Source organism: Otolemur garnettii, unplaced genomic scaffold, assembly GCF_000181295.1.
Source record: "Otolemur garnettii isolate 467f Iridium unplaced genomic scaffold, OtoGar3 scaffold00083, whole genome shotgun sequence".
Lineage (NCBI taxonomy): Eukaryota > Metazoa > Chordata > Mammalia > Primates > Galagidae > Otolemur > Otolemur garnettii.
The window spans coordinates 6359214-6372851 of record NW_003852478.1 but is presented as its reverse complement, the minus strand read 5'-3'; positions in this window follow the sequence as shown (position 1 = coordinate 6372851).

Sequence of the window (13638 nt, the reverse complement as noted above, 5' to 3'; positions counted from 1 at the left end):
CCTTCCACACCTTCTGCACCTCACAAGCAAATTGGACTGGAATCCCCAGCAAACTCCAGCTGTCCTGGGCTATGTTTGGTTTCTCCTGCTTCGTGTTGGTGATACCTTTCATTTGGAGCCCAAAGTTGAACCATAGAGACTGTAGATACATAACTGGGTTTGTTTGTTTCTCTTTGGAAAATGTAGGAAATGGCAGGACTTGGTGGGAGCTGATTTGGAATGAGCCTGTGCTCTCCGGCCCACCCCGACTGTACCCCTTGCTTCGTTCTTTGTCCCCCCGTGGGCCCCAGGCGCAGTGGAGTTGTGGCCACTGCTGCATTCTCTCTCCAACTCCCTGTGGGTGGAGCAACAGTTCTGACTGGTTTGGAAATGGTTCTCTTACCATTGTGCCACTTTTTGTAAGCAGGAATTTGAGATCCACACTGCTATGAATGTCCTCAAAGGCCCAGAAATGCATCAAGTGCAGGATATGGCGCTTGGCAAACACCTGCTAAATGAGTGAATCCATCAGTAGAAACGCTGGTTGCTTGGGGACTCAGGATCATTTCTTTGGCTGGAAGAAGAGACATTAAATGGCAGTTTGGGAATATTAGTGACATCCTGTAAATACATGAAGAGGTCAGATGACAACTAGCAATTTTTCCATTTCCATGAAATAAAGGATTGTATTTTTATTTTGTCATGGAGCACCTTGGTGACTTTTATGACAGTGCCTGTTTGGAGACATTAAACTTTGGTGACCTTATAAAACTTCAGTGAGTTTTCCTCTTCTCATCTAAGCAAAAAGTCCTCTCGTGTTCATTTGGGTCTGACACTGTCTCTAACTCTGATCCTATCTGTTTGTCCCAGTGTGGGCCCTGTGTGACCCTGTGCCCCAGATGCCTTCAGTGTTAACCATGAACGCTTGTTTTGTTAATAACTTCCCTGCAATGAAAAATGTAAGTTATTAATGCTTCTATCACCATGGTTAGGACTAGGGCTCCACAGACGACTGAGTTTGAATCTTCATGTGGCCCTGAGAAAATTATATCATACAACGTGTCTTAATTTTCTTATCTGCAAAGTGGGTATCCTAGTAGGGCCTAGATCATAGCATCGTGAGAACAGGGCCTGACGTATCATAACCTGGGAAATGACAGCTGCTGTTCTGGTCGTGGTCGTGATAACCAAAGTGATGTATGTCTTAAATTATAAAAATGTGGCCTAAGATTTTTTTTTTGTGATTTAGTTTTGTTTCTGTTCTCCCAAGCTTTATTCTGATGTCATTAACAAATAAACTTGTATCTATTTGAAGTGTATTTGTTTTCTCTTACATGGTTTTATTAGTCTGAGAATTAGTCTTTGCCACCAGACTGCAAAAATATCAGACACTGCCCCCCGCTCCTTACAGTGTAAGTTTGATCTGGTAAAACAGGAACCTTTCAAGTGTGCATACAAGGGGCCGTTTCTTTCCTAGTTATGAAAGACAGATGAGGGCCGTTTGAGGGGAGGTAATTGTCTTCCTGCAGTAATTATTCATCTGTGAAAAGTCCAGCACTCTCTTAGTCCTGATTACTGCTGGAGAACAAGGGTCTGGTTTCTGCGTGAGCTCCTTGCAGTGAGAGGCCTGCTCTGGAATGTGGTGTGATATCACTGCTGATCGCCCCGGGGGTCTGGGTTTCATCTGTGTTATTGGAATACCTCGATTTATCTGTTTTCCACAGGGGATTACAGCACTCTTTAGGAGTTTGGAAAGTTCTGAAATGAGAGCATGCTTCAGGGGAAAGACATGCTTATCCCAAACCTCCTGGCAGTCTCTGCAGGGTTAACAGTATATGTTAACCTTGAGGAGACTTTACTGTTTTCTAAGCCATCAAACCACAGGATTTTAAAGCTGGCTTTATCAGCACTAGTCCCTCTAATCCACCCCTTACTTACTGTGGGCAGAAGCTTGATTTCAGGGGCAATGTTGTAAAAGTTTATGCCGGGCCTTTGCTTGCCGCTTTCTTAAAGATTCTTCTCAGATCTCTACCAGAAAACAGTGAATTCTATCAGAATTCTTTGGCTCCCCAAGTGGTTTTCCTACCCCATGTGATAAGGACGCCACTGAAACAAAATGGATGTCTTGGAAATTATAAGAGGAAGTAGGTGAAGGATGACAATTAAAAGGTGGAAGAGGGAGAAAGAAGAGTTCTAGAGTCGGAATCGCATGTTTCCTCACCAGTTATGCCCACGACCTTGGCCAGTTCTTACTTCCAGTTTCATCTTTTGTGAATCAGGAATCTTAGGAGGGTGGAGGGTGGGGTTGCTGCCCCCCCCCAGCCCCCAGTCCGCACCATGCTGCTCCCATTTCCATGGCTCACCACTGAAACTGGGAGAAGATTCTACTTAGTCCAGTTACGAGATCTTAGGTTTTCAAGGCATTTTCTAAACACCTTTCCCCCTTAGGAATAATTGATTTATCTCTTGTGATTATATGTCATTTCAAACTTGATTGGCCACCACATCTCGATTTAATCAGTAACAACTCACAGATGGGGAAATTCAGTCACCAGTCTGACCGGTGTTATTTACTTTTAACTACCAAGAGGCCATGAACCACTTTGGCTGGCCATTTCATTGTCATCCCTTGTTTATGGAACATCTAGTACCCGTGGGCAGGAGCTGGTGCTGGGGTAGGATGGCAAGTGAGGAAGAGCCCCCGCCCGCGGTCAGCTCGCCCTTGGTGGCTATGTCATTTCTTCAGTGTGCCAGGCCCTCTCACACTGTGTGCTCAGGGCAGCTGTATTATTATTATAAATTAATATGAGGATACAGACATTTGGGTTACATTGTTTTCAGTTCTAAGGTAAAGTTCAAGTTTACCCAGGGGGTGCTGAACACCCTCACATTGTGCTCCTTACTGAGATCCCACAACCACCCTCCCTTCTTGGGCAAATTGCCCTCCCTCCCCTCCCTCCCCGCTCTCCCTCCCTTCCCTCTCACCTGAATATATCTGGGCTTTTTTCTTTCCTGTGGGCATTTAGTTGTTTATATACTGGTTTCATATCAGTATTGCATACATTGGATACTTACGTTTCCATTCTTGAGATACTTTATTAAGGAGAATGTGTTTCAACTCCCTCCAGGTAAACAGGAAAGATGTAAAGTCTCCATTTTTTCTAATGGCTCAATAGTACCCCATGGTGTACATATGCCGCAGTTTGTTAATCCACTCAAGGGATGATGGGCACTCGGGTTGCTTCCCCGTCTTGGTAATATGTGAATCGAGCTGCAATACAAATTCTGGTGCAAATGTTCAGGGCAGCTTTTGAGCTACCTACAGTGCTTCTACTCTCCTCCTGTAGAAAATGAAAAGCCTCTTCTCCTTAGTCTCAGGGTCTGTCAGATAAGGTGCAGAAATTTTGTCTAGGTACAATTAGAATAATGCACTTTGATTTTCTTTCTTCAACAGCTTTTCACCTTTTATCCCATGCATAATTCCAGCATAACTGAGACAGGGTAGTGGCACCTAGAGGCTCTGTGGTGGCTTAAGACTTATCAGTATTTCAAAGATATATTAGCATACTCTGCCATCTCCTTCAAAATCTGAAAGTACTGTGCTAGTCTCAGAGAGGGTCACTGAGAAATATGTGACTCAGTATTCTTTCAGTTGTCAGATATGAAAGAAAATCCAGCTGAACGAATCATATAAGGGAATTTATTCGTTTACTGAACTAAACAGCCCAAGGCCATCCAGCATGAGAAACAGTTGGATTCAGGACTGGAAACAGCACTGTCAGGATGCCATGTTTTTCTGCCCCTCCAGTGTGCTTCTCCCATGTAATATATCCTGTTGTATTTCTGACCCCCAGTGTGCTTCTCCCATGTAATATATCCTGTTATACACCTTGTGTTACCTGTTAGTTGTTCACCACATACTTCCAGCTTTCTTTCCTCTGGGTATGTGGTAGGATTGTGCTTACCTGTCCCCCAGAGTTAGATGTGGCAACATGATTTTCTTGTACCAGTAAGATGTGACCTTAAGAGGCATGTATCACTGCTCAGCAGAAGTCTCTAAGAACCAGGGTGTCCTTCACTCAGTCTCCTTCTCTCCACCTGGCAATCACTGAGGTGTGTGTTAAGATGAAGCCTCCATCACTGTAGTTCCCTGCGTGACTCAGTGAGCAGAGCTCCCCTGCTGAGCTATGATGGACATTGGGCATGAGGCAGAAGTTTTGTTGCATTAGTTCACTGAGGTTTTGCATTTGCATAACATAATATAACCTATTCTGACTAGCAGATATTTTGCTGGCTCATATCCAAGTGAAAACAAAAGGCATTTTTATGTGGTTGCTCAAATAAGAGTCCTAGCATTTTAAAAGACAGGTTCTTGCTCTATTGCCCAGGCAGTCTCACTGTTACCCAAAGTGGTCTCAAACTTCTGGCCTCAAATGATCCTCCTGCTTCAGCCTCCTACAGTGGTGGGATTGCAGGTATAAGTCAGCGTACCCTGGTATTAACTCTGAATAGCTATGGTTAACCAACCCTGTGGCCTAGGAATGCAGTGTTTTGATTGGTCAGGCCAAGGTCACATCTTTATTCTTAAACCAGAGGGAAAATCAGCTCTCTAATGTTCATGGACAGAGTGAGAGAGATGTAGGTAAACGAAAGACATAGAGGCATCAGAAAAATAGAGGATGAATGCTGGGCAGAACAAAACAAAATATGTCCTCTATACTCTAGTAGTAAATAATTGCTTTAGCATTTCATTTTTGTCCTGGAACAAGCATTCCATTGCTAGACCTTTTAGAAGGCCAGTGTCTTTATAAGCCTACTAAAGAGAGTTTTATGGCCTTCTTTATTGCCATACCCTAAATATATATGTCAGGAAAAAGTGTAAATTGGCAAGCCTAAAGTGGAAAAAACCAGCAGCCACACTTCTAATTGTCAGAAAAAAAAAAAAAAGATTAAGATATCAATGTGACTGCCTTTGCTTTCCTCTAGTTTCTTCCCCCTGCCCCCACTAACTTTAGCTTTGGTTCAGCTTTAAGGGGAGAACATGTCTGGTCTTCTCCCTCTTTGGATTCTTATAGTGATTGATGATCTGTCTACCTCTGACTGACACTCATTAATTCTGTCTTCTAGAAATGGGATGAAAGCAAATCTTATACCACTTCCACGTGTATAGAAAATTCTAAGATGGATGTGGCATTGAGTAAAGAAAAGGTCTCACTGTATATTTCCAAAAATGTAAAGATTCTCTGGCACAGTCTTCTTTCTTTGAGTCAACTTCACCATGTTCTTTCAGTTTTTCCTTGAACGACACACTTCTAAGTCTCCTAACTATACTATTTTCTTCTTCTTGTGTTCTAGTTTATGCACTTGATTTGCTTTTATTTTTCTAACTCAGTTACAATCTCTTATCTATTAATTTTGTGCGTTTAGACCATTTACATTTATTGTAATTATTGAAATGTTTGTATTTTGGTCTACTATTTTATTATTTGTTTTCTGATTATTGCTTCAATTTTTCTTTCTGGTGTTTTTCTTTTCCTGTCTCCTTTTGGATTATTTGGACATTTTTTAGTATTCTGGGTTTTGTGTTGTTTGTATGTTTGTTTGTTTCTTGAGACAGGGTCTCACTCTGTAGCCCAAATTGGAGTGCAGTGGCACAATCATAGCTCACAGCAACCTCAAACTCCTAGACTCAAGTGATCCTCCTGCTTCAGCCTCCTGAGTATCTGAGACTATACATATGTGTCACCATGCCCAGGTAACTTTTCTTTTTTCTTTCTTTTTTTTTTTTTAGAGACAGAGTCTCACTTTATTGCCCTTGGTAGAGTGCTGTGGAGTCACAGCTCATAGCAACCTCCAACTCCTGGGCTTAGGCAATTCTCCTGCCTCAGCCTCCCAACTAGCTGGGACTACAGGTATTCACCACAATACCTGGATATTTTTTGCAGTTTGGCTGGGGCCAGGCTTGAACCTGCCACCCTCGGTATATGGGGCCAGCGCCTTACTCACTGAGCCACAGGTGCTGCCTCAGGTAACTTTTCTATTTTTTTTTCTATATAATAGAAAATGCCAAAAATTGGCACAATCATACCTTAGTGATATTTTATTAGAAAATATATACTCTGAGAATGCAGATTAATTAAATAATAAAACAATAAAACACTGAAGAAGTTTACAAAAAATTTTATGCTCTGTCCACAGATTTATAATAAGAGTGTTTCTAACCCAATTCTAGAATTAGTCCACATAATTAACTCAGAGTTCACCTTTTGTTATATCTGTACACAATCCTCATTGTCCTCTGTTGTTTATCTTACATATTTACATATTTATGTATTTGTATATTATACCCAGCCTGTGGTAGAGACTTAGCAGGTTAAAGAAAAAACTAAGAACTTTTCTATTTTTTGTAGAGGTGAGGTCTTGTTCTTGCTCAGGCCGTTCTTGATCTCCTGGCCTCAAGCAATCCTCCTGCTTCAGCCTCCTCTCAAGTTCTCTGGTTATAGGGATGAGCCACTGAACCTTGCCTCAGTATTTAGTTTTAACTTTTATATTTTGTGTTTTCTTCTATGTTTTTGTGTCTTTTTTTATTGTTAAAATAAATGAGATTTTATTTTAGAAGACACAAGACTGTATTTATCAACATTTAAATATTTTGATGTATGTAAACAGAGTTCACATTCTCGGTTATTATTTGGCTGATAGGTATTTGTGTAGAGTTTTTAGAAGTTGCTTTAGAAATTCCAGTACACAAACTTAACATGGTCTATTTGCAATCAAAATTCTACTCTTCAAGTGGAAAGTACAAACATTTCTCACATTTATCTAAGTCCCTTTATGTTGTAGTTCTCTTATATATTACATTTATATATGGTAAAATCTCTTGTAAGCAATGTTATGGTTTTTTATTTCAGTCACTGAATATATTTTAGAGATCTCAGTAGAAGAATAATATATTAATTATATTTACCTTTTCTACTATTTTTCCTTTATTTCTGATATTCCAAGTTTCTTTCTGATGGCATTTTTCTTTTGTCTGAAGAACTTCCTTTAGCAATTCTTTTAAGAATAGGTCTACTGGCAATGAATTCTCCTAATTTTCTTTCATCAGAAAATAATGATTTTACTTTTAATTCTGAAGAATGTTTTTGCTGAATGGAGGTAATGCATATAGTTTACATAGATGTGGCAGAATTCTCCTGCACAAGGATTAAACCTTCCCATAAATCATGGATGAGAGGGCCTATTTTCCTTCAGCCTTACCAACAGACTGTATTACCAATCGTTTGATTTTTATTGTCAAATTGATGGTTTTCAATGTAATTTTAATATGAATTTCTCTCTTAAATGAAGTACTTTTTTCATATTTTGATGTAATTTTATACATTTATATGTATTTTTATTCATATCCTTTGCCCATTTTTCTTTTTCTTTGGCGGGGGGCTGGGTTTGAACTCACTACCTCTGGTATATGGGGCTGGCGCCCTACCCCTTTCAGCCACACTTTGCCCATTTTTCTATAGTATTTTAGTCTCTCTCTCTCTCTTTTTTTTAATCAATTTTTAGAAGTTCTGTATAAATTAGGGATATTAGTTCTTTATGATATATTTACCAATAATTTCTTCTACTTTGTCTTATGACTTTGCTTATGGTATTTTACTTTTTAGTATTTTTTACATTCACATGTATGCGTATGTGTGTGTGTGTATATATATATATCTTTTTTATTTAATTTCAGAAGAAAACCTTTTCTACTCCCAGATTATAAAGGAATTATGAGGAATTTATCCATTGAAAATTAATTGTATGGTTTTATTTTTTAAATATCTGATCAATTATGTTTATGGATGCCATAAGGAATAGATCAAAATTTATGTTTTTCCAAATGGCTATCCAGTTGACCCAACACCATCTATTAAAAAGTTCATCTTTGCTCCAGCATTTAAGTTTCACCTGTATCAAATTTCCATCTATGATCAAATCTTTCTGGACTTGCTACTCTGCTCATTAATTTTTATGTCTATTCATGTTCCCCGATCGCACTGCTCTAGTGGTGGAGACTTTATCGTAGGTTTAACTATTCGGTCTGGTTATTCCTTTTTCACACCTCTTCTTTTTCGTTGTTTTCGTTGATATTCTTCTTAGGTTAATTTTTAATTTTTTTTTCTTTTTCCCCTTTGATTAATGCACAACTTGGCAGAGACAAATTTATTTTTTCACATTAACTTTAGTGTGGAATAAAGTCCATTTTTTATTTCCAGGGGTGAAAAGGCTTATTTTTACTGGGATTTTGCAAAGCTGAGTTAGTGAGCACAGACATCTTTCTGAGACATGCTAACTAAGAGCCAGGAAGGTCGAGCCAGGTTCGAGTCTATGTTAGTGTTTTGTAGGAGTGTTTTATTAAAGTATTTTTATATAGGCTTGAAAGTTCGAAAGCTGATTCCCAAGTGTTTTCTCTTTTTCCGTATTATTACAAATGGGCTTTTCTCCACCATTATATCTTTTAACTTCAACCAATGTTTTCTTAAATTTCTGCTTACAAGCACTGCTTAGTATATATATATATTTTTTTTGGTCCATTTCAAACAACTATCTCAGCAGTGCCAGACTGTGGGCTGTGCATCAGAGATATTTCTTCCATGAGTAACTTCCTCTATATCAGCAGATAAGTTCAAAACATCACACATGTTCTGTGAACGAGCATGTAATGGAACCTGTCACTATCTAGAATTTAAAAGATCGGCTATTATCAAATGAGAATGCCATTCTACAAACTTATGAATTTCTCTTTGGTTGGTGCAACAGGAATGTTGTAACAGGGGTCAAAGAGAGGAACGGGGCCAGAGAGAGGCCCCCGCTTCCTTTATCTGCGTGTCAGCATCTGGAAATGCTGTTCTCCTGTGCCGACAGCACAGGATCTGCAAAACCTGGTCCTCAGTTTCTCCAAGCCAGAACATTTCATGATGCTCAGGAGGCAGTGTGCTAAGTGTTTCACCATACAGAAAACACTGGTGGTTTCTCCCGTCCCTGGAAGCTGCAGTGTTTCACTGTAATCTTTGTGTTTGACTTTTTTTCTGTCTCCACTGAGGCATTTGAAGTTACTCCAGAAGTGGGGATCTGTCTTTTTTATACTTAATCTCACAGCTGTGGGTTTGCATGATTCACTCTGAAACTTAGTTTGGGGGTCGTGTTCATTATTTACGCAAAAGTTCTGAGCATTTGCATAGTCATGAGATTTTAATGGCAACTTACCAACCATACTTTAAATTTTTCTTTTAACTTGGATATAGCTTGCCCTCACTGGAAAAGATACATAGTAAAAAATACTTTCAAAGAAAGCAAACTTTGGGACCCAGAATAATGCTGAAGTAAAGCAGAATTTGTTTTCCATAATCTTTTGACTCTTACTAGGTTTGGGCTGATTCCTTAGGGAGCCGTGTGTATCTGTCCTTACATTCCTCATCCAAGCCCTGTTCTCACAGGATGCTTGAGCGAATACCTACAAAAGCATCTTTTTTAATAATAACTTTTAACGTAGTCCTAATGGCCTTCCGACCCCTAATTTAATGACGGTAATTAAGTTTTGCTATCTAGCATGGACAGAGAATGGTTATCAGGGCTACTTAATCACAATAAGACACAATCTCTCTCCTCCACTCACACGTTTACTCATGTATGTGTGCATGTTTGCTTTTTGTTTGTATAATTTATTTAGTATTTCATAACTGGGATGGTATGTCTGACTTTTAATGACCTTAATACCATCATGAGAATGCTTTTTTAGCTAGTTTTTCTATGTTGTAGAGATAGGGTCTTGCTTTGCTCAGGATGGTCTTGAACTCCTGAGCTCAGTCAATCCACCCACCCACCCCACCCCCGGCCTCCCAGAGCGCTAAGGATTATAGGTGTGAGCCACCGTGTCCAACCAAGATATGATGGTTTCTAATATCGCTTTAATTCAGTGAGATTGCTTTGCATGTGTAACATTCTGTTCTAATTTCGATGTTTCTTTTTCTATCATACCTGCCTAAACACCTACAATGATACTAATTTTTACTCTGGAAGAGTTATATTTCTTTAATTATTTAATCATCACATTTTTAAAGTTTTGATGTTCTATGACAATTACTTTTAAGGGAAAGTAAACAATTACTTTTAAGGGAAAAGTTATAAATTGCAAATAGAAAAATAAGTATGACCTAGAGCAGTGTTTTCAACCTTTTTTTATCTCACGGCACACTTGACCCTACAGTTAAACTTCCATGGCACACTTAAATTATGTTGATCAAAAAAGGAATAAAAAGGGAATACACTTACTGTGCATTGGACTTTTTTCCAAAAATAATTTAATTAATGATCTTTAAAAACTTTTGTGGCCCAGCAGTTGAAAAGCACTGACCTTTGATGTCTTTGACACTGGAGCTGTGATGTTGCAGAAGTGAACTGACAAGCCCCGTCCTCCACAGCCCTGTGCTTCATGTGCGTTTCTTCTCCCAGAAGTCTGGGGTCTGCCTGTTTCCATTGCTGACCCCCTTAACCATTGTTATGAAAGCTGAGGTCACATTGCTCAGGAGGGAATTTAGATGTTCCTCACTTGAATTGTTGAAGGTTGAACTGAATTGACATTTTATGAAACAATAAGTCATAATTTTATGTAGCAATGAGATTTATGTAGCTATCCCTAGATGATTACATTAATATTTTATAAGGTATTTTCCAGAGTCTGAATTACTAGAAAGCCACTAGTGAAATGATTTTCTCATTTCTCTTTTTAATATTCTGAATCTCCTGTCAATACCCACTGCAGGTCTCATATACCACCCTAGTGCAATATTTGCCAGAGTTCTTGTTTCATCTGTTTCCCTCTTCTCCCTGGGCACTGGGAGTTGATTCTTTACCCCTGGTGGGAGACAGCCCTCTTCCACGGCAGAATCGTAGCATTATTCCCTCCTGGTAAGGGCTTCTCTTTTAACTTTGTGTCTTCTCTCTTCTCTTTCCTTTAAAGAGTCATCAAAGACACAAAGTTTCCTTTCTTGGGCCCATGGATTTTTAAGCTTTACAAATCTGGAAGATTTTTTTTTCCTCCATGACTGACTATAGTGATTTAATGTTGCCTAATATGCCCTAACACCTTTGCATAACAGCCATCCAAAAATAAACAGCATGGTGAAGCCCTTATAAGCATGTGGCCTTAGAGTCCCCTGATGGATCTGTGATGGGATTATACAGGGATGAAGATCAGGGGTTCAGTGGTCAGGCAGGCCCGTATTTGAGTTACGGATTCCTGGACCTAGGTAAGACCTTTTGCTTAAACTTCAGTTATCTCCTCTGTGAAGTGAGAGTAATTATGGTGCTTATTCTATAGAGTTTGTGTGAAGATCAAAGGAGACAGTGCATAGGAAGCTCTGAGTCCAGGGCTTGCCACACGTCAGTGCCCCATAATTATTAGGTTTTAATTGTAAGCTCCATGAGGACAGGGTTCTGGTCTGTTTTGCTTATAATTTCCTACTCAGTACCTAAGATGGTACCCATTGTATGGTCACAAATATTTGTTGAATAAGTGAATTAATGGTTATCAGAAATTCCATTGTAGAATCCCACGACCATAGTCCATATTCTTTCTTCATCCCGAGTCTCATGTGGTCGGTATTTTCATTCAAGCTCATTTCTTTCCTATCTGGATCTTATGATCCTTTCCTGTACCCTCTTTTTACATATTTCTTTAGTTAGTACTGAAGTTCTAAGAATACAGAGTCAAGAAGACTTAGTCTCTGCCCTCAAGGAACTTCTGTCTTTTGTGAAAAAAAAGTAAACATCCAGGTGTGCTGGCCATGCCTGTAATCCCAGCACTCTGGGAGGCCGAGGTGGGTGGATAGCTTGAGCTCAAGAGTTCAAGACCATCCTGAACAAGTGCTAGACCTTGTCTCTAAAAAAAAATAGCTGATGATGTGCCAGGTGTCTGCAGTCCCAGCTACTTGGGGCCTGAGGCAAGAGGATCTCTTGAACCCAAGAGTTTGAGGTTGCTGTGAACTCTGACACCACAGTACTACGAGGGTGATAAAGTTAGACTGTGTCTCAAAAAAAAAAAAAAGTGAACAGGCAAGTTGCTTTTTGAAAAATTGTCACCTCTTAGTTTCCTTTCACTCTACATTCTATCTCTTCTGAAATTCTTCGTGAGTTTGATATGTGCATTTTCAAAAAATTGTTGTCATGTATGATTTGAATTCAACAATAAGCCCAACTGTTTATGGGAAGATGTTTGTTTTGGGTTTCTTATTTTTTTATTTTGTTGCCAAAATAGTTTTCACTTGTCATCTTCTTTTTGACTGGTGTCCAGAATTGCAGATACAGAGAAACAGATGGCTGGGAAGACAGTTTCGCAATGTCCCTTGAGACTAGTGAAATCCCAGTTGCCACCCAGACATCACAGTGTCTGACAAACTTTCAAAGCTTATCCAGCCTGTTTTCCGTTGCAGAACTGCATAGTGTTTGGAAGTCTCCATAGCGTGTTTTGTTATTACCGAGGCAAAGTTCTGGCTGTTGTAGCTCTCTGTAGAAAAATGCAAATATGTCAGATATGTTGTCCCAGATGTCTTTAAAATTAATTTTCCTTTAATGGTTGAGCATGTTCTGAAAAGCTGCAGGAGAAACATGTTTGTGTAAATCCACATCCTTAGAACTGATGGCAAGCAGCGGTGTTCTGTGAATCGGCAGTACATGTGCTGGTATCCAGTGCAGATCAAGATTCTAAAACTAATGTAGAAATATGGAAGTGCTGCAGGCAGATAGGCCATCGAGAGGTCAGGTTTGTTTTAATGGCTTTTCAAGCAATTTTGCCCTAACTTACATTGAAAGTAAAATCTTTTGTTATGAATGTTTCACAATAAAATTAATTGGTGTCGTCTATGAAATCTTTACTTTGCCCACTTCATAGATATTGGTCTCTTTTGTAACTATAGACATTTTGACTTTGGTACTAGAGGAATTGTAAATTGTCTCCTTGCTCAGTTACTTGTCAAATGAATAATGGTAAAAATCCCTGCATTTTAATCTTGGTTACTTCTCTCATAATGACAAACTTCATAAGGAAATTTTGTGGTTAAAAAAACTCAGCACAATTGGACTTCATCAGAATTAAAAACTTTTTTGCCTCAAAGGATACTAGCAAGAAATAAAAATATAATTCAAAGAGTTGGAAAAAATATTGGCAAATTACGTATCTAATAAGAGTCTAATATTTGGAATAGACAAAGCACTCTTACAACTCAACAATAATAAAAACAAATAACCTAATTAAAAAATAAGTAGAAGGTTTTAATAGATATTTGTCTTACTTAGTCTGTCCAAATTCCTATTACAAACTCCCATAGCCTAGCTAGCTTTATAAATAGCAGAAATTTATTTCTCACAGGTTTTTTTTTTTTTTTCTTTTTGAGACAGAGTCTCACACCCTGGATAGAGGGCCATGGCATTATATCTCACAGAGACCAGAAGTTCTTGGTCTCAAGAGATCCTGTTGCCTCAGCCTCTTGAGTAGATGAGACTATAGGCACCCTGAGTAGTTTTTCTATTTTCAGTAGAGAAGGGGTTTTGCTCTTACTCCGGCTGGTCTTGAACTCCTAAGCTCAAGCAATCCACTGGGCTTGGCCTCCTGGAGTGCTA